The following is a 27,016-nucleotide window of genomic DNA, read 5'->3' as shown; positions in this document are numbered from 1 at the left end:
AACTAACGGCCCATTCAGTGATTTTTTCATCTGGACGATCGTAAAAATCAAAATGCAGATTTTGTACTAGACTGCGGAACTCAGTCTTCAATGATATAGTCAGTAATAATCTTTTGATCATTATATGACTATCATCATCCGAAGAGCAGTTTCAGACAATTGCTTGGGATTGTTGGGGCCCGTTGGGGCAGAGGTTATCTTTTGAATTCTTTCATGACCGCTGAAGCAGAGTCAAACCTGTCAAGGACACTCGGCGTGAATTGAACTGATTGAATTTATATACTGACAGTATATATAAATTAGCTACATGTAAGCCTATTTGAATGGGGCTTCAACTTCGTCGATACTGCCGTTTCCTTGGGTTTTTGCCATTTTTTCATTAAAATTTTTTATAAAAGTAACAATTTGATTTTTTTTCACTTTCGCTGGGATCACTGAATGGGGCTTTGCAACGCGATATATTCAAAACTTGTATTCACCTACTGTTATAGCATTAATCCGATTATTACACAACTTCGCCAGCGTATTCAAGACATCCAATGCAAATAATCACCTAGATTATGACGTTCATACCGTAAATATGGCGGAGTACTCAAATTCATTCAACAAAAGCATGATTACAAGCTATTGCAATCTACCGCGACAGCTCGTCTCACACACATAACAAATGCACTATAGGATCAAATAGGTTGACGACAACGTTTGATTGAATGCACTGCATTGCGCCATGATTACGGTGAAGGACACCGGTTCAAATCCTTTGTATGGAGCTAATCAATAATTTCACGCACATCCTCTATTATTGCCCAATTATTGCCCGGGATGATTGCACACTGTAAAAGAGCTATTGTTATAATGTTTGATGAAATCGTGTTTAACTATTTGCTTAAGAAAGGCACAATACAGATAAAGCAGACAGATTTACTACATGTGGTACATGTATATACATATAGGGAATGTGTTCGAGTATTACCTAATTATAATAGGGGCGTATCCAAAAATGAATTCACACCCCTTTCAAATGTCGAGCCAAAGTGCAGGCCCTATGTAGGCCTATCACCCCATGAAGACATTGCTATCTACTGAATATAGCAATTTGTTCACCATGAAGACATTGCTATCTACCGAAGTTAGCAATATGATGGTATCACTCCATGAAAGCATTGCTATCTACTAAAGGTGCTATCTACTGAAGGTGTCAATTTGATAGGTGTCACCGGCACCCCATGAAGACATTGCTATCTACTGAAGATAGCAATTTGATGGTATCACTGCATATGAATACATTGCTATCTACTGAAGATATCAATTTGATAGGTATCACTCCATGAAGACATTGCTATCTACTGAAGATAGGAATTTGATGGTATCACTCCATGAAGACATTGCTATCTATTGAAGATATCAATTTGATATGTGTCACTCTGTGAAGACATTGCTTGCTACTGGACTGAGATATCAATTCGATAGGTATCTCCCCATGAAGACATTGCTATCTACCGAAGATAGCAATTTGATAGTATCACTCCATAAAGACACTATCTACTGGAGATAGCTATTTGATAGGTATCACGACACAAAGATTTTGATAGGTAGGCCTATCACTCCATGACGACATGAAGATAGCAATTTGATGGTATCACTCCATGACGATATTACTATCTACTGAAGAAAGCAATTTGATGGTATCACTCCATGAAGACATTGCTATCTACTGAAGATAGGAATTTGACGATATCACTCCATGAAGACATTGCTATCTACTGAAGATAGGAATTTGATGGTAGGGGCCTATCACTCCATGAAGACACATGCTACGGTATCTAACCACCCTACCCTGCCCTGAAGAATTGACATGAAAGTATGCATGCATGGGTGTAGCGATGGGATGCGGTATAGGTACAACACACCTCTACTCACACCCCAAATAACAAAATGTGTCCCTCTGCGCATACCGCACAAACTCTTGGGGTACGCCCCTAAAAGTAAGCACTGGTCAAGTGGCAGGAGCAGTATGATAGTAGAATAAGGACAGAAGGCCACTTCTAGCAAGATTAACAATGATGAACCTCAGACAATCAATGTCTGTAAAGTCCTAAAGTTTTGAACCAGTTCTGTTTGTTTTTTATTTTGTTAACCAATTAGTACTATCTACTGAAGACGGTTTTAAGACGAAGAACAAAAATTATAAAATTTGAGAAAACAGTTTCTAGTGGTGTGTCTTAATTGAACATAAATAATATGCAGTTATAATCGATTTGGAAATTTAACGTGTATATTTGTTATGACGGTGTGGCATGGAAAATCAAATAAAAAAGAAAGAAAGAAAGAAAGAAAGATAGAAAGAAAGAAAGAAAGAAAGAAAGAAAGAAAGAAAGAAAGAAAGAAAGAAAGAAAGAAAGAAAGAAAGAAAGAAAGAAAGAAAGAAAGAAAGAAAGAAAGAAAGAAAGAAAGAAAGAAAGAAAGAAAGAAAGAAAGAAAGAAAGAAAGAAAGAAAGAAAGAAAGAAAGAAAGAAAGAAAAGAAAGACTTGAAAGAAAGAAAGAAAGAATGAAAGAAAGAAAGAAAGAAGGATTGAGAAAAAGAAAGTGAACAAGCAAGTATTGGTGAAAATAAGAGTAAAAGATAGAAAAAAGTGAAAGTCCAAAAGAAAGAAACTTAAATGAAAACACTTTGAAAGACAGAGCTGAAAGCCTGGATGTTTTGAACTTGTCTTGTTGAAAAAAGTGTTAACAGAACAGTGCATTAAAAAAATCAAAAATATTAAATAATAATTCTTGATTTAAAAAAAAGGCGATTATTGGATGTAACCAACAAAGGTACTACCAAAGTATAGCTAGAATACTTTGGTACTACCTCGTCGCCCACGGAACCATGTTTAAGGGAAACGATTGTGTTTCGACCTCCGACCTTGTCACTGCGGTGTTTAAGCACACACAAAAAAAGTTCTCTACTTTAAGTTTTCTTTTTATTTGTTTGATTGTTTACAGCATAAAAAAGCAAATTTAATCGTGGAAAATAACACAATTACTTAAAATCAGCCATAAATATACATAAAATAACATCACTTATACAGTGATACACAAATTCTACAGGTCAACCTCAGACATTTTCTAGAAACACTGAATGTATTTTCAACAATATCAATCAAGAAATCCGAAATGACTGATCAATGGATACCGAAATTAGGACTGTATTATTGTTGGAATTAGACAGATTTTAAACAATGTATGAGGTAGACATTCGCAAGACAGAAATTGTGGTTATATTTTCTACCAAATGCGAAAATCTGATGATAGTTCGTCGCTAGATGAAGCAACAATCGTAGATTTTTCGGAGTCCATTTCGATTTCAAGTTAGGTAAGTACAACAATAACATTAACAACACACTTTTAATACAGTTGTGCATATAAAACCTTCTGAACCTTCTGAAGTTGTAGTCAGCAGGGCGAAAATCGCTAACTATTTGGTGACCGGCAAGCTAGAAGTTTTTCTTGAAAATATCTATAGGTGGGGCTGATAGTGGTTTGAGTGAGGGAATTCCATGCTCTTCCAGTTCTCCGACCCGGGCAGTTCTCGGGAAAAATTAGTTTTTATAGACGTCCTTCTTGATGAATGGAATTTCAACATGTAGGTGGTGGTTTCTTCTTAAACCGCAGCAGAAGAGGTTTGAATGTAGGCTTCTGTTCATAGTGCACTGTTCATGCATAGTGTAGGTATGACTATGTCTATGAGAGGCAAACCTTAGTTAACACATTTGCTATAGAAAAATTACTTAATTCGTGTACATCGTGGAACATACTCTTTGCGTGGCTGTGCGTAGTAAGCTGTTGTACGCAGATAACCTCGCAATATGGACGTGTAGAGTAGCGCTGTACGCTCGTGTATAGCATGATTAGTCGCGGAGAAACAAGCGTAAGGTAGTTGAATGTTCCACGATGTACACAAATTTAATAATTTTTCTATAGTCAGCCAAATTCGCCTAGACCGGGGCCCAAACACAATACATATTTACATAGAAATTTAAAAGAACAGATTGGACAGGCTGGTCAAGGAAACCTACATAAATATGTTTTCTATTCTGTCGGTCGGACATCCGGGCTATCTCTAGTCTCGGGCCCAAACTGCACGTGGCTCACGGTTTGTTGTGGACAACAGAAACCGGCTGTGAAGGAGGCTACATAGCAATGTTGCTGGAGTGATGTTAAATTTCGGAAAAAACGACACTCGACCATGGAATTTAATTTTAAGTTTGTCAGTATATAAACGGTAAATCAAGTAAGTTTCTTTCACTCTGAAGACTTAGAAACGGTTGTTTGATTCCACTGACTATTTGCGATCGAAATTTACATTACGCCAATGACAGAAATCATCAACAAAAATCGAATCAGGGACTTGTTTTCACTCGAACATCATCAACCGGAAGTGACGTGACACGGACCGACAGAATACCGTACTTCATTTGACCCAAATATATGATTTTGTATGGTGATGAGACACTCGCACATGGGATTTTAGAGGGATTTTGATAGCAGTTCCATTAAAAAAAGCTGCTATCATCATGAGACTAAGATCTAGAAACACCACCGAAATGCTGTTTTGGGGAATTTTGCTAGCAGAATCTTTTTGATGAAAGTCAATCTTTGACAAGATGTAACTTTGCTACGGAAAGTGCTATGACAAAAAGGTTTTCAGTTTTGGCTTTCTTTACTCAAGGGCTTTAATTTGATATATAAAATGATGCAGTTTGATGGCAAATTTGAATTCACCTAGCATACCTACATAGTGTGCAGACAGTTCATACACGCCTTGCATTTATCAAATGTTATTATTTGTAGATATGAACACTAATTGTAGAGAATTTGTCTGTGTGGTTTGTACGTGTGCGTTGCCGGCCGTCAGCGCCGCGTGCGCGAGTCGCAAGTAATTATGTACCATAAATCCCATAATGCACCTGACCCGTCACTTGTAATGACGCAGCAGACACTATACCGTACGACCCCCCAGGAAAGGTGCATCGTGGGTGGGTCATTTACCATCAAATTGTTGATGCAGGGTTACGGTACAGTCTACATGTATGACTGTCTACTTGTGGTCACATGCCATAAGTCATAAGGTGGTGTAATTGTTACCGGTACATGTTCAATATTGACAAAAAAAGGATTTTTTGATATGTTGTAGGTGATGTTTTCCTCTAATCATTCATACCATTTTTTTAGTTCGAAATGCATCTCATTTTGGCATAATTGCCCAATAATGATTCATTAGTGTACATACATTGTAGGCCTGCAGCAATGTAAATTAGCCGTAGAACTCTGGCCATAGTATCCGTTTTTACTTCTACTAGGGCCAGAGGAACTTACATTAAAAAAATTGTTGAGCATGTTTGAACGATCCAGTACAAAAGTTGAAAGCATTTCAATGCTTGATCGAACCAATACAAATGTGTGTCAGGTCGCTAATAAACATGATAAAACCCACTTGAGAACGCACTAATTGTTGGTCATTTCTGAAAAACATTTATACTCGCTTTTGTAGAAAACTGAATCGCGCGCATGATCAGTGTACTAAATCGCCATCGTATTTGCAAAAGCGACACGTAGGCCTATCTGACACCCTCTGTCGGTCGACGTTCACTAAAATTACACACATAACTTGTGCAGTTGTAAACGACAATGATTCAGTCTGATGATGAGTAACCCATGAGTATAAACTCAGCTTTACACAATGACTAATTTACATAGGCACAAAAGGCTGTGTTCATGTACCGTTACTCGGCCAAACATGGCAGAGTAGGACCCGGATGTCCTATCTTCACAATGTTATACCTTTTCAACAAGCACAGAGATACGAAAAAACGAACGTCTAATGTAAATCTGAATTTTCAAATGTGTTTTTCTCAAATTGTACCTTCTTCACATAAAATACCCCACAACAAATGTCTGAAGTAGGATTTTGTCCAATGTGCCAGGATATGTTCACAAAATAGTGATGTACCAGTCTCACCCTTCAAAAAAAAATTATGTAATCACGTTCACGATATACAGGGTGCACTAAAAAAGGTTGATTTTTTTTAAATTAAATTTTAATTAATCAATAATATTTTCAGAACACTACTTCCTACCATTTTTAAAATGCAAAAATTTGTTTCCTTGTGCAATTTACTTTCAGAAAATGTATACATTTGTCATGATATAGTGGATATTAAGGGCGTACTACACCCATATATTGGTTTGATTGGTCTAAAAAAATATTTTTTCATTTATAGCGAGGCGATATATGCACGGATCATGTGAAATAAAAAATAAAAAAATAAAAAAAAATAAAAAAAGGTGCTTTTAAACCATTGTATAGGCCCATTCCATGTCAACTCCAGGGATGTGCCGCAGCACCTCTTCAATTTTTTTTTCTTTTTCTGTGTGGTGGTAGATATTGATGAGAAAGTAAAATCCTGAAAATTTGAGCTTCATACTCCATTTCGTTTTCCCGTGGCATCAATTTGAAATTTAGGGGGTCAGCGTAAAAAATGTGTGCATGCGAAAGCGATGTTTGGAGGTCCATAAATGTATAAAGGAACCCTTTAAAACTGTGAAAAGTATGTATCTTGGGGTACTTTTTGGTGTAGAATTCAAATCTGCTATCAGAAAACTTGTAACTCCTTTACTTAAAAAGATATAGGGCCCTCAAAATGCAACTTCGTCCAACCAGGACCAACTTTGGGGGGGTCAGAACTCCAAAAGTAAAAATAATTTTAGCGTCAATTTTTTTGCCAGTCAGAGCCCTTTGGTAGGACATTACCGTAACCACCCGGTATAAGCCCACCTTGCTATAAGCCCACCCCTATTTTTCAAAACATTCTGGGAACAAGGGTGCACTCAGGTATAAGCCCAGTACTAAATTTTGGCCAAGTTCTTAAATCAAATCAATACTTCGCTCTCATATTTAAGAACAAATATAAAAAATATCAGTTGATAATTAACATTCCACATTTATTATTTTAAGAAATTGACATAAAAGATAGAAATTACTGGTACATTGGGCATATACAAATGGGGTTGATTGTTCTTATTGTTAAATTCAAGCACAAGCCCTTCCCGGTTATAAGCCCACCCCCATTTTGAAGTGAAATCTGCCATCTAGGGGGGTGGGCTTATACCCGAGTGGTTACGGTACTCTTATCCAATATTGAGCATATTAGAATACATTTAGCTGAAATCATTACCCATGCAAAATCAAAACTTTTTTTACACTTATGGAGAAGGCAAACCAATGTATACTAATGTGTTGAAGCCATCATCAACCAAAGTATATTCACAGAAATGTTGTCCAAGAACATATCTTCAACATACCTGAAGTTGATGGTGGGGCAAATTGTCTGACATTGGTTTTCAGGGGGGTCAAAATGTAAAAGTGGTTTTCCATGGGTAATATCTCAGCTAAATGTATTCTAATATGCTCAATATTGGATAAGAGTAATGTCCTACCAAAGGGCTCTGACTGGCAAAAAATTGACGCTAAAATTATTTTTACTTTTGGAGTTCTGACACCTCAAAGTTGGTCCTGGTTGGACGAAGTTGCATTTTGAGGGCCCTATATCTTTTAAAGTAAAGGAGTTACAAGTTTTCTGATAGCAGATTTGAATTCTACACCAAAAAGTACCCCAGGATACATACTTTTCAAAGTTTTAAAGGGTTCCCTTTATACATTTATGGACCTCCAACGTCAGTCTTTCAAGGCTATGATATATTTTTTACGCTGACCCCTAAATTTCAAATTGATGCCACGGAAAACGTAAATAGAGTATGAAGTTCAAATTTTCAGGATTTTACTTTCTCATCAATATCTACCACCACACAGAAAAAGAAAAAAATTGAAGAGGAGCTGCGGTGCACATCCCTGGAGTTGACATGGAATGGGCCTATAGTAAGTCATTTTAGCCCTATATATTTTTTGTTTACCGTATCCTGGTAACTCAGATGCGTGTTTCATAACAAACCATAATTTATTCTTTTCAACATGTTCAAGTAGGGTACATGAATAGAATACATTAAATCCTTTGTTATACTCTATAGAAAATCTAGTGGTGCTTGCAAAATATATAACACTGAATAAATTAAATAAACACTTACACAATAGATGCATAGTCATTAGTCAATTTGATATTGATGTTGTTATTGATGTGTTGTTAGGAGAAGAAAAGGCTATTAGGTCACCGTATGCAGGGTTGCCAAACCCGCGATTTGGGCGCCCAATTGGGCGATTTTCAACTTCCGTCCCGCGACAAAGAAAGTGCTCCCGCGATTTCGCGACATTTGGGCTACTTTGAAAATCTGCCCCGCGAAATTTATTAAATGTTGGGCGATTTGTGAGAAAGCCGACTTCAAAACTTATTTTTGATCATGATTGCCAATTCTTTCAATGGTCATTAACAAAAGCACCAAACAACTAATTCAATATTAAAGCAAAAGTTACAAAACACTCTGTGGTCAGTGTGCTTCCCATGACAATGGGACGCACAGGGAGGGGGGCTGGTTAATCACATCACATGTTGTTGCTTAAGACCACTTGAGCTAGGAGGATTATCCTTAGAATATTCCCATCTATACTCACAAGTTGTTTAAGACGACTTAGCTTCTTAGTGTCAGCGGGGTGCCAAGTTTCTACTTCAACATAAGTTTTTATTTTTCGTTGGCGGTTCTTTTGAAATAAATATATGTAAACACCTACCGCACATTTCTTTTGAAACGGCATGATGATCAAAAGTACCAGCCGTTTTGAATTTGATTAAAAATAGTACATGCTAATGTAGTTATCACTCAGCTGAAGGTAAATTTTTGTATGCATATCCCCCCTATATTGCAATGAATGGCATGTCTATTTTTTAAATAAATGTGTTTGTTTTCCTGGCATTTTTTTAAAATAATTTTTATTCGTTTGTTTATAATTTATAGGATTTCCCAAAAATTAAAAAGATAGTGCAGAACCCCGTCAAAAGTCAACATTTTATTTTCCTTGCAGTTTATTTTTTTCTTACATTTTTGAAAATGTTTGTTAGTTTTATTTCAATTTGCAGTTTAAACATTTTTTTGTTTCGATTTTGTTAGTTTATAATTTATTTTAATATTTCCACAAAAATTCACAAATTTTCCTTACAGTAGGCCTAGGCCTATAACAAAAACAAAATAAAACAGTTTTTGTTATTTTTTTTAAATAATTTATTTCAGCATTAAAATAATAGAAAGATAGGTGTAGACCCCCGAGCCGTCTTTTAATTTTTCTTTTTTTTTCAAACTTTTTTCATTTTTTGTTAGTTTTTTATAATTTATTTCAGCTTTCTCAAAATTCCAAAATAAAGGGGGGTGTAGAACCCCCTCAAATCGACTTTAAATTTTTCTTCACCTTTTTTTTATTTTATTTATTTTTTTTTCAGTTTTTTCAGTTTTTGTTGTTTTTTAGAATTTATTTCAGCATTTTCAAAATTTCAAAATAAAACGGGGTGTAGAACCCCCTAAATCGACTTTTAAAAATTTGGGCGATTTTTTTGCGATTTGGGCGACATTTCACGGCTAATACCCGCGACTTGGGCTAAAAAGTTTTGGCAACCCTGACCGTATGTCAGGTTATAGGTCAATTGGTTCAGGTCAAATTTATAGCATCAATTTTGAATACACATGTGAGAGTCTGTGATACAAAATGTATCATAATGAGGAATAATTTTGATATTCTGTCTTTAACTGGATATATATCGAGAAGTGCAAGGTGGATATACTAATATACCATGAAGTCATAAAAGAAATCAGGAACCACTTATTCCCATTTTACATATCAACTTTATTTCCCTAACGTGTTAGCAACACATGATATCCAAAATTTTAACGAAATCCGTTGATATTAAGCTTTCCAAAATGAAGTGAATTTAAATCATCAGTGATGTACCACCTTTTGGCTTCTACTTTAAAAGCATGTAAGCTACGTTGATACCGATGCCACCAATAAAACGAGAAGATTTGCCCTTTCATTTTGCATACCACTTTGTCCAATTTTTTTTTTTTTTTTTTTCACAAAATGCAAAAAATGCAAAAAAAAATCAATGGGTGTAGTACCCCCTTAAAGGATGGACCTTTGCAGCTTTTGCATGTGACTATTTTAGAGGCATTTAGAGGCAACCTGAATACAAAATATAATGAGAAGTTAATGAGTAATATGAAATAGATTAATTTGAAGTAAATCATGTTTCTTTGAGTAATTAGCTCTAAAATGAGAGACATTGAACAGCTCCGTATGACAAGGGGTTATGAAGATACAGCAATTTATGCAAAACAACACTCTGAACTTGTACATTTTCCTATACTAATACATTACCCGCCACCGCCCGAGCCGCCACCCCGGTAATCAAAGGTAATTGGTGTTAATTATGAAACAAATACAAAACGCTCAATAAAAGGCAACTTGATGGAGTGCTATCCATGACTAGCAAAATCTTTGTGTCCTTGTCCTTTTTGGCTTTCTCGGTCTTAGGGTAATTGAGATATCTCAGCCATTGACAATGCTTAGAGTAGGAATTACTTTGAAAAATGTCTCCAAAAATACAAGATGCCAGTTATATTCTGGTCTGAAACAATATTTTTAAAACAAATTTTTAATAACATCACAAATTCGCAACAAACCCAAATTGTAAGAAAAAATCACCCCGGGCAGTTTTTTGGCTCTTTCTCCATTTTGATCCTGCCCAAAAGCAGGGCTTCAACTGGCCCTATATTTCTTATATTTTTGAACTTTTCCTATATTTTCCTATATTTGTAAAATGCCCTATAATTCCTATATTTATTTTATCAAAATGTACGTATTTATTTTTACATGCACTGATTTGAACAAATGATTATTTCTTCTTTATAATACATGTGTACTGTGTCTGTGTCTCAATGAAAACAACTTTAATTGGGACTAGTAGTATAAGTGCTCTTTTGTATAGGCTTCAAAATTGCAGCACTGACCGAATCGGTTTACATGTAAATTAACATTCATATATGAAGTTTTGAAACACTACATAACTTGGTAATGTGGAGAAATATAATTTACTGACATTTTGCTTTAAACATCACTATGATTTATTATTTAGTTTGTGTTTGTTGTCAAGAATACACACAATTTGATTGATACATTATGACATGATAATTGATAGTCATAGTGCACACACTGCCACGCAATGGGGGCATGCTTGTAGATCTTCAATGATCGCATGATAATGCCTTCGCGTAATGTAAGTGTGTGAACTAAGAACCCGGTTCAGCAGCTTAGATGTGGGCAGATTTATATGTCTGTTCCAGATACGGTTTGATGAGAGTTCCACTCCCAGGTAAGGGTAATGATCAACTTCATCAAGCAGACCATCTTATACTTGCTCTGGTTTACAATTTGCTTGTTTTTATGAGTGACTCTCATTTAAGCATTTGGAGTGATTGAAACCCATTTCCAATTGGTTTACAGACTATTACAGTTGCAGATTGTTTATGTCATTTTGAAGAATCCTAGAATCTTCAGCAGATTTAATTTCTTGATACACAATAGATCATTGATATAGATTAAAACAGCAAAGGCCCCAATTAGTGTAATTTACTATGTGATAAAACCAAATTTTCCACTGCACTTCCAATCCATTATATTATATGGTATAGAGTTTTGGAATTACATCTAATACGGGAACTTATTTACTTTTTTGCAACTATTGCGATGTTGCGCCTGGAACCACCAGACTTCATCAGGCAACTGAACTGACCCGCTCACTGGTCACGTCGCAATAGTTGAAAAAGTAAGTTCCAGTATTAGATTTAAATTCCAAAACTCTGCTTGAAACTACTGGATGACTAAGAACATTCACTCATTTACATAAAGGTATAATTTGAAGAAACTGTGCAGTAGGATATTACAACAAATTCATGTATCATTCCATACATCAATTTAACTGAAGTCATGTTTCTTCTGCATTTTTGTCCTATTGTCTGTTTTACGTGTACAAGTTTTGTGTGAAAAAGACAATTTTTATCAAAATTTGAGCACATAACACATTTATCCCCAATTCATTACACATGGTACTCTTGTAGGCTTTCTTGAGCGTGGATAGGAATGGCTGAGGGGAAATGGAGGAGGCCGTTACCCGTGGCCATATCTGTGCAAATTATGCCCGCTCTCAGGCATTGAGTTTTGCAATGTGACAGGTGTGCTGTAAATCGCACGCCTGGATAACCCGAGGTGTGCTTTTAGGTGTGCTGCAAATCGCACACCTAAATAAACCAAGGTGTGCTTTTTTCAAAACTGGTGTATGACTATGATTTCATTTTCAGCTAAAACTTAGCAATTGTGACAACATACATGTACTTTTTTAAATGGCCATGGTAAAAGCTCTGGGGTAATGAATGGTGTATACTGCATAGATGTCCCTGGACTTTGGACTTATTGCTAGTGTCATTTGTAATTTTTTTTTTTTTAATTAGTTTTTTTTTTTGGATTTAGAATGTCCCTAGAATGTCCCTGGAAGTTTAGAATGTCCCTGGAATTTTTTTAATTAAAAAAAAAATTACAAAAAGATTTAAAAAAATTATAAATTCTTGTTTAAAATAGGCAAATTTGTAAATTATGTTCACATAATAATCTATGAATGATTTTAAAATGCATTTGTTTTGTATGCTTCTTTACTTCATAAATAGGTTGTAATGTGAACATCAATTATAAATTTGCCTATTTTGAACATAATTTTATAATATTTAAGTAAAAAATTAAAAAAAAAATTAAAAATATTTCCAGGGACATTTTTAAGTTCCAGGGACATTCTAAATAAAAAAAATAAAAACTTTAAAAAAAAACAATTTTTTTTTTTTTTTTTTTTTTTTTTTTTTTTAGGTGTGCTAAAAATCGCACCTCGGGCGTATTTTCAGGCGTGCGGTAGCGTGCGAATCGCACTCAGACGCCTTAAAACTCAATCCTCGCGCTCTCTAAGAAGAAACTGTTAAAAAACAGTAAATATTGTACATTTTGTGTAAAATATGAAAATAAAAACCCTTTATTCTATATGGCCATGTGTCTTGAACTCGCCCCATTTTGCGTTGCGCAGCCTTTTTGAGCTTATTTACGTCTTCCGAGGTTGAAATTGCCATAAAATTTTAAATATGCACTCAACCCCATACAAACTATACATTTCCTGAAAGGAAATTGCATGGGCAATCCAAATATGCCATTTAAAAAATTGTAGGGGGTATTGTTAAGTTGTCCAGACTGAAATTGTCAGCTAAAATTTAACTTTTTCATTTTTTATATTTCAAGACATATTTTTTTAACCTCTGCCCCTATCTTTAATTGCTTATCATATTTGAACTCCCCATGAAATTTCCCTTCAGAAAATGTATACTTGTATAGGGGTTGGGCATATATACCTATTTTCTTACTCTTTCGGAAAATGACCTTCAATGACCTTTGACCTGTGACCTTGGACCCTGCCTTTGACCTAAAACCTAGTTTATCTAATACCTTTTTACTTATGGACGCTTGGGTCCAAGTTACATGGAGAGGGGCCTTATAATTTGCAAATGGGAGCAATTTAAAAATATAACTGCAATGCTCATGATGCTGTGCCTTCCATAGGGATTGTACAGCCCGCTTCCTCAGCCACCGCTTCCTCAGCCACCGCCACCCTAAATAGTCCAAAAACTTATGGACATATCTCCAACACCCTAAAACACATTAATGAATTTCGCACAGCATGTAGTATGGAGTTTCAGCTTTAAATTGACACCAAACTTATGTCTATAACTCATGTGGTTGTCAAGTTATAAACATGTTTGGCGAAAGGATCTGGAAAAATGCAACGTCGCCACCTTTTTTGCGTGGCGAGTTCAAAACACATGGCCATATATCCATCATTTTTATTTAAACTATAATTTTCCTAAAATGTTCATATTATCCCTATATTTTCCCCCCAAATGGATATATTATTATCCCTATATTGTGCAAGAGTTGGGTTGAAGCCCTGCAAAAGTGTCTCCTTTTGACATGGCACGTCACAAGTGGTTGCTGTGTCGGAAAAAGTACCAGTAGGTCAAAAATCTATCAATTTTGACAGATTTATTTTAAAATTGATATAATAGGCCTAAATTCATAATTATAGGTATAGTGTACACCCTACATGTAGACCTACATGTAGATCTAAAAATCTAAGGGTCAATTTTCATGGGGGTGTGGCTGGGTTGTCCAAGCAGGGTTGGCTTACATGTAGTTCTAATGCATCTAGGCCTTATTTTGTATGGCTCAGTAGAAAAGACACTAATCAAATCAAAGGCAAGCTTTAAAATGGAATCATGTTGTAAAAGGAAGTAGCATAGCTGCATAGGAAAAGTGTAATTAATGATATTATGTATGATCTTGAACAGGTGTGGGATTAAGACGATTAGGGGAACATTTCCTTGATTAATTAATTAAATTTAAAATACCAGTGGTACTCTTGGTAACTAGGTTGGTCACATTATCCCATACATTTACATTGTATGACATACGGTAGTTGTCCAGGTGAATGTAACCTACTACTACTAGTATTATAAGTAATTTGACCTTCAATCGACCAGAGATATGAATGAGACAAACCCAAATGGAAACATCAGTGCTCTAGGAATGTTTTGTACTAAGATTATGCTGAATACAATAAGCTACAATAGCAATTATAGTCAATAATTAGAGCAGACACACTGTAGGACAGATGCATACAAGTATTCATTTCTTTCCCAGACATGTAAATGACATCATCAACATCACTTCACTTATAACAGTTTCAAAAAACAAGTTACATAGTACATTGTATCTCTGAGATCATCCATCAAAGAGCCCAACCTCCCGGGGGAGTCACTCGCATGTATACCAAAGTGGTATGCATGCTCGTCCCAGCACCTCAAAAATGGACCCTAAATGGCGTAATCAGTGTGGAAAACATTTTTGGGGACAAGCATGCATACCGCTTTGGTATGCGAGTGACCCCCGGGCCCAACCTACATGTAGTGCATGATTAACCCACATGTCCAGCTCTACTGTTGTTCTGCATGGATTACTTAAGTCTGTTGTCACATGTTGTCACAGGAAAACAAGAGCTTTACCTGACTCCAGACAAAGATTCTGTCCTCCAGATTCCCCAACACCCAGTTATTTTTACCATATTAAACAATAAACTGACTGCTATGGTTTTGTTTTTTTTGATCTGTTTTTTCCAATTGTCTTCATAAAGTTTATTCAACTTTTCAATTTTCAATCAACTGTATAAAGGTACGAGCTAATAAAGAAGAACTAATTTTCTAGATCAATGGTCCATTTTTTGAAATGAAGACTACATTGTAAAATGTAAGCATATTTTCCTCTTAGGTTAGTGGTTACTGATCATCAGTAAGGCTACAATACATGTACATGTCCCAAAAGCAGAATGTACCAAATCACTGAGTTGGACTGTGTTTGACCATGCGGACAATAGAAATGTTCTGTGGACAGTGATTCCAGTGCCGTGCCTTAGGCGCCCAATTGGGCTACTTGGCAATCACTTACTGCTACTAAAACTATGCCACTGCTTGCCTAACGCACCTTGGCTACCCACATCGCATGGACTTGGCATTCAGATGTTTTGGCAACACTGACTGTGGCTAGGAATCACCATTTGCCCCAGGGAATGGAGCAAACCACAGTCAAGGTCAAGGCTATCATGAAATTACACCAAATGTGAACTTGAGTGGGAGAATAATAATTGTATTTTAATTTAATGTGAATGCCCAAGGTTGGCATACCCAATTTGTAGATTTTAAGGGGTCATTAGACTCATTTACTGGCATGAACTTTTAGTAATATTGAATGGCTTAAGGGAACGGATAGCAATGTTTGCACAGTATTTTTTGTTTTTTTTGAGAGCACATCAGACATTTCAAATTGCATTCTGAATACGAGGAATGTCTTTCTGATATCAAATAATTTTGATTTTTTGAAATTTGCGATATAATACAAATTTTATGGCAAATTATTAAAAATTGATATTTTCAATCAAATTGTATAAATCTAATGATATGTATAAAAAGTGTATGTAGCTTGGATGAAAACCCGACCATCAATTGAAAATTTTGACCTTTCTTATTGAAGATAAGAAACACCTAAAAAGTTTAGGTTTTGGGGGAAAATCTATCTATCTGAAAGGTCAAAATTTACAAATGATGGACAGCTTTTCCTCCCAGCTACATACACTTTTAAGTACATATCGTAAGATTTATAAGGACTGGTAAATATCAAAAATTTAAAAAAAATATCAATTTTTAATATTTTGCCATGAAATTTGTATTATATTGCGAATTACAAAAAAAAATCAAAATGAATTGATAAGAAGGACATTCCTCATATCCAGAATGCAATTCGAAATGTCTAATGTGCTCTCATGTCCCACAAAAAATACTGTTGAAAGCGTTGCTCTCCGATCCCTTAAACAGGGAAGTGCCATTGAAATAGAAAAGCAATAGAAAATGCAATATGTTTGATAATGATTATGAACCTATTGGCTCAAGTGAAAAAAATGTTGTTTCCAAGATTTTATCATTTAATTTGCAGAACTATTTCACTGCACAATTAAAACGAACTCAGTTCACAGATTGCTACCCCCCTCGAAAAGAGGAGAGAAGCGAGCCATGTCGCACCAGCGAGCGTTGGCACTTTTTAGCCACACTCTATTGAGCTATCTCTACCTGAGGGTATCAAAAGTTGGTGCTACTGCATGCATCATGAGAGTCATGTGGTTTTCCATAGTCCATGACAGTGCAATTTATGTGAATCGCTGAAACTTTCTTATTGACTGCTCCACATGATATGTAACAAATCAGATAAACTTTTATGTTGCCGTTTTAATTAGCATGAAATGATTTTGTTGTGTATGTGCAATACCATCCATGGGTTAACCCTTTGTTATCTAAGACCCCGTTTACACTAGGGAAAAGTCGTACTTCAACAACGACTTTTTTGAAGTCGAGTTCAGTCGAATTCAGGTCTAAACAGGTACAGTCGTTGTTCAAGTACGACCAAGTCGAGTTCAAAAGTCGTTGTTCAACAATGCTCCTGAGGTTCATTAAGTCGAATTCAATTCGACCTTGTCGTGGTTGAAGTGCGACTTTTCCTGGTCTAAACAGTCAGTCGAATTGAATTCGACTTTTTCAGGCGTATTGCTGACCTGGCGAGGTGAATTTCCGGTCCGTTGATTTGTCCGTAAGCATGTGATATCGATAAACAACAGCTCTTGTGTATTTTCGTACATGCACAGCATGATACTTCAGTGAGTGTACATCCATGCACGAAGTGCATGTCTGATCGTATCTTTTTCGAGTTTTCCAGGATTAGTTTTTGCTAATTTTGCTTTAAATTGATCGACCTGAAATTGAAATGATTCGCAAAGTTCCAACAACTTCAACAAGGTGGAACCACAAATACTTGGGGTAAAATGTGGACTGAAAATGAGGAACTTGATAATGCTTTTTTTTTTGCTGACCACATACAGAGTCGAATTCGTTGGGGGCATAGTGTAAGGCTAGTGTAAACACTCAGTAAAAACCACAAACACAAATTAATTTATGCTAATCCTCTGTCTTAATCGAATTTGATGTCGAGTTTGAATTCGACTTTTCTCTAGTCTAAACGGGGTCTTAATGTTTGCTGAATTTTGCCAAAATTTAATGAGTGCTTAGATTGAGATCAAGAAATCAAATGGCTGTATTGTTCATATAGCAATACATGCATGTACATATATATGTACGCTGTAATTAGGAGCTTACTTTCTGAAAAATATTTTACTCAAAGTATGGTACATTAGTTCCTGAGTTTCATTTTCTATGCAAAATTTTTGTTCCCCAGTTTACTATTGAATTACCTATGTTCCTGTGCACAAAGCCTCAAATGGCATATTTTTGTACAAAATAATGACTTTTATCTGGTTCCACAATCTTTGTGCGCTACTTGACTCGGTACTTTGTCGGAAATGAACTGCAAAAACAGCCATTGTGTTGTGGTTCACCTGATGGTAAAATGGTAAAAAATCAGATTTCCTCTTTAATACGATTGACTTTGTTTTCTGTTGCTATTTTTCTTTCCATACCAAACCACGAAAACCAACCTGTTCTGTGTTATTGTTAATCCCTTAATCTATTGTTTGGTTTAGAGATCCTCTGATGTCAAAACTAATCCCTTGATCTATTGCCAGTCGCCAGTCTGGGGATCATTTCTGAAATTTTGGTCGTTGGAAATAAGCCAAGATATACATGTAATATGGCGCTACATGTACAAATCAAGCAAATGTGCTGACAATGAGGTGTTCACTACTGTAGGCCTATATCCACTGGCATAAAATAACCAAAAACAAAACGAGGACCGGTATTGTATGAAAAGCAATTATCTAGTTTGTTTGAGATTGTGTTCTGTGAAAGGCAAACCGAAATTTGTCGGTTTAGTTAATTTGCTTACAATGCGGTGTGTCTGTCATCATTTCTATGGGGAGCACTTGGTTCTGCACCAGTGAGCCAAACCTGAAATTGAATAGTTGGTAGTTAACAGGCTCGTTGAGTTTTCATACAGTGATACATATTATTAATAAACCAGTACTAGTAGAGTGCAAACTGTGATTGAAAATGCAACCGATATTATGTGGAATAAATGTCAGCTGCTGGTGATTTGAATTTTCAACAAAGAGTCATGTCTGGGCCCATCAGGTAAGCTTACCATTTTATTTTAAATAAAATGTGATAGTCTGATATGCTCGTCAGATCCTATGGTGTAGTACATGTAAGTAGAGATGTATGTAGTACAATTTTCCAGTTCTGCCACCTACAACCCTGGACAAAAGGGTTGGAATGAAATAAGCACGGTATTGCAAATGAGCCCCGTTCCCCGATCAGTGTTGAATCCTAACATTTTGTTCATGTGCGCTCAGTCAGTAGTACCCAACATTGTTCGGTGAGGCAGGGAGGTATTGGGGTGAGGGGAATGTTTAGATTTGACACTAAAGAAAGTCCCATTTCATCAATCTAATAATAATGTAAATGAATGAATGAATGAATCTTTATTTCCATAATAAAAAACAACAAAATACAAAGAAATTCAACATCATAAAAATAAAACAAGACAATTATGGAGGAGATGATCGAAAGGCCAATAAGGCCAGCATTGAACATCCCCTTACAGAACTAAATTAATACAACAACAAACAAACAGAGTATATTAAGCCTATCACACAAGAACAAAAACGGGGCTCCAAGAACTAGTTGTAAAATGAGATTAGCTGTGTTTTATATTTGTTTCGAAAATGTTTGATTGAGTTTGCTACTTTAAGGTTATCGTTCAGGGAATACATGTATGGCCATTACAAGGTGCACATTTTATTTTTTATTCCAACTAATTTTGTCCAGAATTGTAGTTATTACATCTAGGACTATTTGTACATGACAACCAGGCTGGAATGAGCCATTGCCAACAGGAATATATTGATCATCAGATTTAATTGTAAATCTAAGAAAAATTGTCCAATTTATCAACTTGTCAAAATTGTCAATTTGTTATTTTGTTTAAATACATATGCTGTCTGAAAAATATATTTTTTACCTTCGTTTTGATTTATAAGATATTTCAGTACTATTGAATTAAAAAAACAAAAAAACAAACAGAAGTGTGCTGCTTATGTGCAAGGCCATACCAAAATGATCAATCAAAATTATATATCTGCAAATCCACCTTGACACAAACTAAAATCAAGGGACTGATTTCAAATGAATGGTACAACTGCATATAGTATTTGCCTGTACATGTATGTGTACACCTCTGCATACATTAAGTTGAATCTTATATTTTCATTTAATAGTAACATGGAGAGAGAAAAGGAAGAAAGAACCTGCCTGCTGTTCACACACCTGGCGTTATTTACATCACAAATACAGTAAAGGTGATGTTTTCATTGGATTTCACAAAACTAGTTTTGCTGGTTAAAAAGCCTATGGATTTTTGATTAGTTACAGGAGACCTGTTAAATTTACAGAAGCAGAGGTCTTAATGTACATAATCGATTGTGTACTGAATTCAGGAGGCGTGCCTTGATATAAAACCTGTAAACATGGTAAATTTGCAAAGATAATGATTTTTTTTTTATATATCAATGAGGGCATTGGAAGCAGTACTGAGATGATATACTGTTAAATATATTTCCTCATGATCCATTTTTTGCACAGAAAAAATTATTAAACCATTACCACTTTTTTTTTAAATTTAATAATTTCAGGTTTTCTGCATACACACTGAATTCAAGTTGTATTAGGTGAAAAGAGCACTAAACTGTGAAAATTAAGAAGGCACAAAATGCACCATTTATGTTCAATAACCGGCTCCAATAAAGGACAGAGATAACGAAAGATAGTGATAGAGCAATTCAGCGTAATATGTTTGATGTCCTCTGCCACCGTATTCAATAAAATTGTTGACCGAGAATTTGAGCACATTAGAGGTTAGAGGCAATTTGGGATTTGTTCGGAATATCAGATGTACTAGGAAGCAGGAATATCAGATGTACCTGTTAGAAGGGAATATAATTACCACCTCAGTGCACAACCCATGCTCTCGGAGTAATGTGGGTACATGTAGGACACACAGTATTTTTGCTATGTTGGTGTGTATTCTTCACAAGGGATTTAAGGATATAGTGACATAAAATTTTTTTGTAAATTATGTTGATTAGGAAAAAAATGAATAAATAAAATTTTCTTTAAAACAAAAATGCTAAATTATCTTTTATCAGGTTAATGCCAATTCCTTCTTATGTCAACCAGGTCACATACTTGACTGCTATTGCAAAAGTGTACACAAATATATCCTCAAATATCTCAAAGAAACCCGAAAAACTAATTACAGAATAGTGTTCAGCTGCAAGATATTTTATTTCTTCAATGACATAATTGTGTAAGTCATTTGAAGAAATCTCGTTCTGACAGGACAATTTTGATACAATTTTATACAGCAATTATAGCCTATGTTAATTTTCTCTCGAATTAAAAATAGAAAATGTATTTGATGATTTGACAGGTTAATTCATTTGAGATTATATAAAGGTATTCATGAACACCAAGCTGTAACTTCCCTCAGAGCAAGCACGGTGCAAGATTCATGAATAATTAATTGGTGTGTACTATCATGCATGTGTAGTTTCCTCATTTATTAATGAAGAACTTGATTATGAACAGAAATAAAAATACAACAAAAGAAGAAATTGATTTTCAGTTGTTTATTAGGTCTCTAGTGGCAGCGGTATAGTTGTGAATTCATGTAAAATTAAGGGTTGGTGACAGAGCTCCTCTTCCTTATGTCCTGAAGCACCTGACATAGTGGCACAAGTTGTAGGAGAGAGGGGAATTCAGTCATCATGGATGTTACACCCTCCACAATAAGGCTTAAAAAAATTGTTTAATTGACGTAACATTAAAAAAAATTAGGGTAGGGTGGTCTGCAATTATTTTTTTTTACACATTTTAAGCTGCAAATTGCATTTGATAAAGGCCTTAGAAACTTTTTTTTTTTTTAATTTAAATTTTTTATTAGTCTAGCCTAGGGTTGGGCCTATTTTTCTGGTCACGCAATCAAACAATTTCTTTAGGCCTACATGATGTTGACCTAACTACCAACAGGGAAGACCGTTTCATTTCCATACCACAAGGACATGCACAACCTGTTTCAAATATGATGTGAAATCTTGTTCGTTGTTACATACAGTCCATCTTGACCATTTCCTAACTTGACATTTTGTAATGAGGTGTATTTGGAGCATGTTGTAGTTTGACACATCTGCCACCCCCCCTTGAAAAAAGCAAGATGTGAGATGCTGTCTTTTTTTTTTTATATAGGCCTATTGTTTGTCGGGATTTTTTGTACTTGTACTTGGCCTTGGATCAAATACTTGTGATCAAATAAATTGTAAAGTAGTTCAAATACATGTAGGAAGTAAAAAGTTCTTTTTGGAAATTAATTATTGTTGGATTAATTCTTTGGTTTATTTGCTTTTTTAATCATCCGGAAATAAATGAAATGGGCTAGAATTTATTTAAAAAAATTAAATGTGTGCTTCCTACCAGAAGCAAATTTGGGTTTTGAGGCTTTATGTTAGAAAACTAAACCAATATATAATACATACTAACTTTTACTTAAAACTTTTAAACAAATTATTTAAACATACTTCATGCTAGTCTATATCAAAAAGCCTTCACAAGTCATGACACCTTGTCAGAAATCGGCTTCCCCGTTTCTAAATCAATCACCTGAGCCCATTTGATACCTCAATATTATTTTAGCTAAAATTGTGGTAGATCACTCAATAAATCAATTATGCCATGAAATCCCATTTTAAAATTGGTAAATTGTTTGCTCAATATGCGCAGTCGCTGCCACCTGACAGCCAAACAAGCACTGAGTTAAATATACTGCATCGTCGTAATGTATTTGTGAAAGATGACTCATCCTTTCTACCTAATTGATGTTGGCCTTCTTACGTTAGTGGGAGAGAGCCTAACCTCCAACGCACACAACACGCTCAATTTAACAATCGTACACACATATCAATCAGGTGGTATTGGAGTGTGTGTGTAAGTCATACAATCGCTTCGTTGGAGACTAGTTATATCTCTCGACATGTACGTTTGGATTCTAAGCACCTTATGCGCTTATTAATTCATAAGATGCGTTAGGTGTGCGATGTGAAGGCACGTAGTTTCTAGTTTCAATCTGGAGTTGGTAGCAGGGTACACACGGACGGTACATAAAGTGTAGTGCGGACATTAATCATTCTTTAGCTGGAATATATCTCTGCACCTTTTGGGGATTAAAAACTAATAGACATGGATGCTTTAAAGGTCAGTGTATAGAAATGATAGTGTCTGTGTTATATTTCATCAAATTGAAATGAACACGATTGAATTGGCTATATCGTTGCTATGTTCATGTAATGTGATGAGGGTGGGGACATTTTTTATGTTACTGGTACCTAACTTTTAAATTGGGTGAAATGAGAGATGGATAGTGATTTATTGCTAGAGCTTATCAGCCAAATAATTTTACAATCTATCTGTGGATTCTCATGTGGCCTTGGAATTATGTATAGTTTCAAACAGTTCACAAGGATCTCAATTTATTTACAAACCAAAATGAGACAAAATATGCAATGTTGGTTCTTAAGAAGTTGCTGTATTATTAATGTTGAATAGTTTACTCTCAGCTTGAATAGTTTTCTTAACTGCCCCATAGTTTAATTACTTTTCACACGTGACCCTGATTTGTGTACATTGAATTATTAATTTGCTTGTGGTAGCATAATGTCAGATGGTTGTGTCACACCATGTTGATTTAATAGATGGATACATGTACACACTTTTGTTTTAATTTTGATGATGTGTAACTTACATGTATAATAACAACTTTACTGATGATGCCTAATATAAGGATGAGAATCGTTTGCATGCCTGAAAAAAGGCTACATTTGTAACATTTCCAGGGAATATCATCAAATATCCCTCCAAAATTTCCCACTGTTTCTTTTGTATTTCTTTATTTAAAACACAAAAATTCCCTCTACTAAATGGCAAAATTTCCCTGGAACATGGTTCACCAAGTTCCATACTTTTTCCAGACATGAGCATTTGATTCAGGCATGTTAAACTCCCAAAATTTATGAGGATCAAAACTGATTTAGATAAATCAGTTGAAAAGAATCATTGAGAGAATTGATTTGTGATATTCTATCCCTGCAATATGTGTATACAGTTATGATTTTCTAAAGCTTCGAGCAATCAAATTTTAATATTGCTTTACATTGTATGTTCCTTCCGAAAACTGTATTATTAGGAGAAAAGGTGTAATTCCATGCACAGGTGATAGAATTTCAAAATGAACTAGTCTCAAATATCTGGACTGGAGTGTTTCAGGATGTTCCACCGTGTTCTGTTTCATATACTTATTCTAACTGTTGAATTATTGATGGCATTGTAGTAAAAAAGTCACTAATATAAAATAATGTGTGTGTAGATATTGAAGATTGCAGCTGTATCTGTTAGAGAATAAACTTGAAATAGATTGCCTTTGTTTGAAAGTTATCAATAGACAAATTGTCAGATTTATGTGTCTAACATGTAATTGTGACATTTATTGGTGCACATAAAATGCAATTTGTTTCTGAACTATTATTTGGAGATGATTATAGACACAGCACATTGTTTGTTTTTTTCTTTCAACAAATTTTGTGTTGAATACTGAAGATTGATGTAGTATATTTGACACAGTGACAGATAAATGCAAAATTCAGTGTATTTGCTATCTACTGTAGATAGCCACAACTGTGAAGGTATGCCATAACTGTATGGAACAAAGCAAGTCTCCTGTGTATATATATTTCTTCTTGACATTGATGGATGACTTGATTTCCTTCAGCTGTAGGAACCACTACCAAATTGAAGTGGGTAATTTTTGTGAATTTAATGTTCACCTAACCACAAATTAAACAATGTAGTGTAAAGTCAACATAGTCATGCAGGGTGATGTACATTTTGGTTTATGGTTTGACATGAGTTTAAACTAGATTCTAGTATTTTACAGCAAGAGTACATGTACAAGACAAACCTAATGTAGCACAGTTTGGACTAGCCTGCAGCAGGCGTATGGCAACAAATATCTTGCAGCAGAATAAGCTAAAAGTAATATTTACATCTGTATGTATAATTATGAGCATGATGAGCAGGTAGTATCAGAAAGGAAGTGCTTCAGTGAAGGTCAACAGTTTTGAAGTGTGCTTGACTTTATATCCTTGGAAATTTATTCATCAATCCATTCATTGTGATTCATCATGATTTGAACATCGTAATATTGGTTTCATGTCATTGCTTGTAAGCAAGGGAGTTAGCGGAGTTCTTCTAATAGGGTTAAGTTGATTGCTAGGTAGAAATCTGCATTAGAATGGGAACTCATGTTAGTCATTCCTCAACACACTTCTATTCACTAAAACACTTGAAGTAATAAGTATTTCCATTATCGATATTAACAGAAAGTAAACATGAATTTGATGTTAACTAAAAATGAATACATTATTATTTTTGTCAATTTCTTACATTTACCAGTTTGTTCATATTTTGTTGTTTAGTTTCTTATACTCCACATTCCAACACTCCATAACATGTGTGTCAATATATTTTCTTGCATTTGGAAAGTGTTTTCTCCATGAATGAGTCAAAGCTACTGCGATGGGATTTTACACATGTTATCACTTGGCTAAGGTTGAAGTAAGCAAAAATGTTACATATGTGCAGAAATTGGGCATATGTGAAAAATAACTAAGAACATATATAATCTTCTACAGATTCTACCATGACAAGTCATAAATTTAATAGATCCAAATGTAATATCATAAGTTAGACAAGTGGAAATCTATGTTTTCAGGCATTTGTGCATATATGTGCTTCTCCCAAAGTCCCAATGTAATCATGGTAATCTTGGCGGGAATCTGGGTTTCCTAGAGAAAGATGTGGCGTTGATCGATGAACAATCCTATGAGGTTGTGGATATATTAAAAATTGGATTTAATAATATATGATTTTTTCCTGTATATATTTACAACAGGGGCTTCTAAATTATAAATTAAAAATGCAGCAGATCTGCTCTGGATATTATTGAGGCTCTAAATAATATATAGTTTTGAATTAAACTTCTATCATAAATTTGTGTTTGATAAATTAAGTGGAAATTATGTAATTGGTATGAAACAATTAACAACAGTGCATATTTCTTATGTGCAAGTTACTTATATTTTTCATACTGAGGTTCAGTTCAAAAAGGTTGGCAAGTCTTTTGTTTTAGTGAACCTCAAGAGGAAAATAAGTCTTAATTATCTTTTTATGCGAGTTCTTGGATCTTATTAGAGGGAAAATATACCAGTAACTGTACAGTGTAAGTTGTACCCAAGACAGATGAAGATGATCGTTTCTCTATTTTGTAACGAGGTAGAACCAAAGAGTAACGACTCTGCCATGTTTTGTGTGTTGCTGATACTAGGACAAATGGTGTACATGTACCTCTGGATAACATCGCTATTTCCCAGACAAACTCCAATTATAAGGACATTATTGTGCATTCAAAAATGTGCATTAAGCAGCAATTGCCAAGTGCACAAACCTTTGTAAATTAGATCAAGCTTAAACATACAAATTATTGTTCAATTTGGGCTCTTGCCGAAAAATGCTGCAGGTGCACTATTTGCCTCAATTAGCACCAAACCAAAATGGTGGACTTACCATATAGCATTGCACACATGGCGATTTTGAGTCGGTACTCTTTGGGTATAATCTCCTTGGTATTTTGTATAAAGAAATTGGCTGTAAAATTATTCAAGGATAAATGAAGGACATCCTTAATACTTTAAAATGTTTTAAATATTTACAACCTTTAAAACTACATCCACATAAAAGTACACATGTTAGTTATTTATAGAACTTAAAGATCATTATACTTTCTACATTAATTATATATTTTCTGAATAAAACATGCATTTAAATTGAGGGAAAATTACTTGTCATTTGACACGACTGGCATAAGTTCATGTAGAAACCTCCCTGTTAGGATCTGTTAACCCAACCCTGTGGGGTTCTTGGTGAGTGCTCACTCACTCTTCTCTTATACCTTGAAGCTGCTAGCATAGCCATGTTCAAGTTCATTATTCATAGTATAACACTACAGGCAGGTCATGTTTAATAGAGTAGCAAGGTTTTATAACACAAAGGGGAACTACAGCTTGGAGCAGTGAATGCTGTGAAAAAGAAAAGTAATGTTTGAACATGAATTATTTCGCTGTGGATATCAGTTACAGATGAAAGAAGTTCGGGTCAAGAAGGGTCATAAATATTTATTCATAATCTTCCAGTTTATCATTTGATTTAGGCTGGCTTGGTTAGGTTACAATA

General features: G+C 35.0%; 1 protein-coding gene across 1 annotated transcript in view; it reads left to right on the top strand.

Moving 5' to 3' along the window:
* Positions 1–3,163: 3,163 nt before the first annotated feature.
* LOC140154486 (adenomatous polyposis coli protein-like) overlaps positions 3,164–27,016 on the top strand; it is a 131,220-nt gene continuing 107,367 nt past the window's right edge. The window contains 1 exon segment of the mRNA XM_072177056.1: positions 3,164–3,359. The gene's annotated coding sequence lies outside the window, so the exon portion shown is untranslated.

The sequence above is a fragment of the Amphiura filiformis genome, chromosome 1 (assembly GCF_039555335.1).
Source record: "Amphiura filiformis chromosome 1, Afil_fr2py, whole genome shotgun sequence".
Classification (NCBI taxonomy): Eukaryota; Metazoa; Echinodermata; class Ophiuroidea; order Amphilepidida; family Amphiuridae; genus Amphiura; species Amphiura filiformis.
The sequence above is the reverse complement of the archived record's forward strand: the minus strand, read 5'-3'. Positions and strand labels throughout refer to the sequence as shown.